Source organism: Etheostoma spectabile, chromosome 3 (assembly GCF_008692095.1).
Source record: "Etheostoma spectabile isolate EspeVRDwgs_2016 chromosome 3, UIUC_Espe_1.0, whole genome shotgun sequence".
NCBI classification, from domain to species: Eukaryota; Metazoa; Chordata; class Actinopteri; order Perciformes; family Percidae; genus Etheostoma; species Etheostoma spectabile.
In genome coordinates, this window is record NC_045735.1 from 3589098 (window position 1) to 3592565 (window position 3468).

The window sequence follows — 3468 nt, forward strand, 5'->3', positions numbered from 1 at the left end:
GTGCGTGCGTGCGTGTGTGTGTGTGTGCGTGCATGCGCGTGTGTGTAAAAGAGAGCAAAGAGATAGAGGGAAAGAGAGCGTGCACATGGTTCATTCCGGCTCGGTCCTACCACCCATCCTCATACCTCTCTTTCCTGTCTCCATCTGTCGCTCTCTTGACGTTTATTTCACCTGATTTTGAGCAGATCGCCGGACGAACATCCACCTTGTGTCGCTTTGAAAAATAATTCCTCCTCTGAACATCGGTAATCTTGTTGGCGTGCTGTAAGTTCATATCTGAGCTTTCTCTTTCTCTGTCTCTTTTTTTCCCCTCCCGAGCAGGAAGCGAGCTAGAAGAACAACGGGCATGGGGGCATCCTGGATCCGAAGGGGAGGGTGAGTCGATACCAACGAATACTCTTCCTCTCCACTTCCCTCTCAGCTCCCCATCTGTTTCCTAAGCTTTAGACCACCATGGGAGCATGAAGGAGCCGTAGAGCTTTGTTATCTGGCTCGGGGTTTTTTTTCGGTGCAGCCTCTCTGGAGGATTTATAAACCATGATAAATAGCAAATTGCACTAGTAATGATTGAGCATGCATTGAATGATTTTATTAACAGTCGGCTGAGCATGCGAGTCATCATGTCAGAGGGATTGTTTGAAGCTGTGCGGTCCTGGATTCAGATTTCGATGCTGTAATCAATTTTGAGTTTGCCTCAAACATCCGTAGTAATGATTAGCAATCATCGGCTGATTTAGATTTTCCCTAAAATGGCAGGAGAAATTTAGGCGTAAGGTACAGAAACAGGCCCTGTACCTGATGGCAGGAAGCATTTTTCAAAGTGCTGTATTGTTCAGCTGAGGTGGGGGAGGGGGCAAGGGAGAGAGAGTTGGAAGGGGGGTGGGTGGCTGGCCAATGTTGTGTCTGGCTGAGGCTTGCACTTGTTGTATGTTCACTAATAAGTAGACTTTGTGGCAGTGGAGATAGCAATGAGCGTGCTCAATTAATGCATATAATTAAGGAGTGTGTTGGATGCGTAGCTGCATGCTTGCTCTGTGTGCAAGAGATGCTCAGACGCTCTGAGTCCTCATTTGACTTAAAGACGAGTTCAGTACATGGAAGCTTTCTTGTTCAGGATTTTTCTTTTAACATTTTAGTGGCAAACAAAGAGAGTCAAAATCCCAAAAGAGAGCTGAAAGCTGCTGTGTGAGGAGGTGGAGGGGTCCATGTGAAGATGTATCTCTCTCCGTCCCTGAGACCCTAACTTGTGACGTTGTGCTTTCATGTCCACGGGTTAGGCTCTCGGGAGCTGAGAGGGATGCACGGCCATCTCCCACACGTTCCTGCCTCGAACAATGCCGATCAGAAGGAGAAGGCCATGGCGCAGTGAGCTAAGGCGTTCACTGCACGCTCACCATGTCACACTTTTTCAGTTTGGCTCACACCCTGCTGTATGTTGCATGTCACCTGGGTTTATCTCTTTTCTGTCTGCTCCACCTGGCATCATTGCATATCATTAAATCTAGATTGAGTAGATACTGCAGATTGACTATCTACTGTTGAAATCTCTGGCGTTTGGAGGGTGGGTATGTAGTGGCATGAATGCTTTTTTAAGGATCATGTGACAGTTAAGGAAGGATGAGCTGAGCCATCTAGATGGATGACAGGAAACTGTCATCTTTTAGCAACAGAGGCCTCATTGTATCAGTATAGGCCATTGACACAAGGGCTACATTATTTTTTGAAATTGACTAAATTTAACCATCAAATATTAGTCAGTCATTATTGCCAACCTTTAATCTGATGCTACTTGTTTGGTCTAATGTTAACGAAGCCACAATAAGCATTTTGATCCAATTTCACACAAGTAAGACTTATAAATGACTTTTATTCTGCTTTTCAATGGATAGTTTTAATGTTGCATGGCCTAAATGCTATTTTAAATGACTTCCCACTTCAGTGGAATAACATATCTTTCTGGTTTTTAAGCATCACAGCTAATTATTTAGCAATCCAATAGCATAACAATTAGCACAGTTACCTTTAAAAAACAGCTTCAGGTGAAATGCTAATTGGATGCTATAACAATGTTTGGTGGCATCATGAGCCACTAGCTGACTAAAACTAACTGCTGCTGTTGAAGAAATAGCATCTGGCTAGCATCAGTAGCTTATGAGAGATAATTCTATTGATGCTGTGATAGCATTAAGTTCTTCATACACCAGTGGATACTGTTAGGTAAAGAAGCTTCTGTCAGTGTGATAGCTCTTTGTTTCTCAGGGGGCCTGGCTGTCTGTGTGTGTGTGTACCTTTCTGACTTGAGAGCAGCACAGAGTAGTGTTGAGAGCGTGACCATGACAGCTCTGTACATTATGTGCTTGACCTCAATGAACCCTCAGCGATGTTAAAACTCACTCACTCATGCTAACACAAATGTAAAGGTGGCAGTAAGAACACACTCACCAGGCAGCTAGTGATGTCCACTGAGAATAATCTGCAATGCCTTTTGTCGCTAGACGACGATGACATCGCCATCGTCCATGATTCAAATGTGAAGTGCTTCTGAATATGCGACCAATTTTGGTGTCGACCTGCAACCAGAGTGGCAAGCACACTTTGTTCTCGATAGTAACAAGGATCCCACTGGCGGACTTTGAATAACAGTTCAGTTGGTCGTAGTAGCAAAGTAGCACATGGCGACTCTTAAGGGCACGTGTCCTTTTTTGTGGGAGCCATGAGTTTCTTTTCTTTCTCCGACTGGTAATTGAAGGGTTGGTTTACCATGGTGTCGCCCTCATTTGTACCTTGCAGTTTGCTCTCAGGGGTCCATCACTCTCCTGAGATCCATTTGCAGCATATTGTTTAGGAGCAGCTCTTTGACATCATGATTCATCGATATTGGACATAGGCCCATCACACCATAACTAATATCTTGTTTTAATGGGGCGTAGCGGGAATTTTGATGATAACTCAACTTCATTGACGCTTCCCTTCCATTAAACTCCATGCAGATTTTAGGCCGTGGAAATTGTGCTGGGTGCAAGACATCAGTTGTGCTAATGTCTACTGTAAGGCCCTACAAAGACTCTTATGAAAATCAAAAGATGCTTCATTCTGTCTCATATCAACCGGGATTATGTGGTGTCCTGTAGATGCTCCCTTCCTGTTGTTAATGAACTAATATGGATTTTAACTTGAACCCCCTCTGCACTGCAAATCTGCTACTTTAGCAATCATCTTATGTAACCCCTCTGTCAGCCCCCCCCAACACTCCCCTCCTTCTCTCTTTTTCTATCAACTAACAGCCTCAAAATCGTTTTTTATTTGTTCAGTTCGGTGAACAAACACTAACCTGGAGCGAGTTAGTGTCTAGCTGGTAAACTCGAAAAGGGGCTGCAGGCTTGCTCTCCATTGTTCGGCTGCATCCCAGACTGTCTGTACACTGTGTCCCCATGGCCGAGGCAGAAATGGAGGACAGACAGACAGACA

At 44.6% G+C, this 3468-nt stretch overlaps 1 long non-coding RNA gene across 1 annotated transcript in view; it reads left to right on the top strand.

Moving 5' to 3' along the window:
* The window catches only part of LOC116671802 (uncharacterized), an 8124-nt gene continuing 4656 nt past the window's right edge, over nucleotides 1-3468 (top strand). Inside the window, exon 1 of the long non-coding RNA XR_004327369.1 lies at nucleotides 1-375. This is a non-coding gene — a long non-coding RNA (uncharacterized LOC116671802). The remainder of the gene's footprint in view (nucleotides 376-3468) is intronic.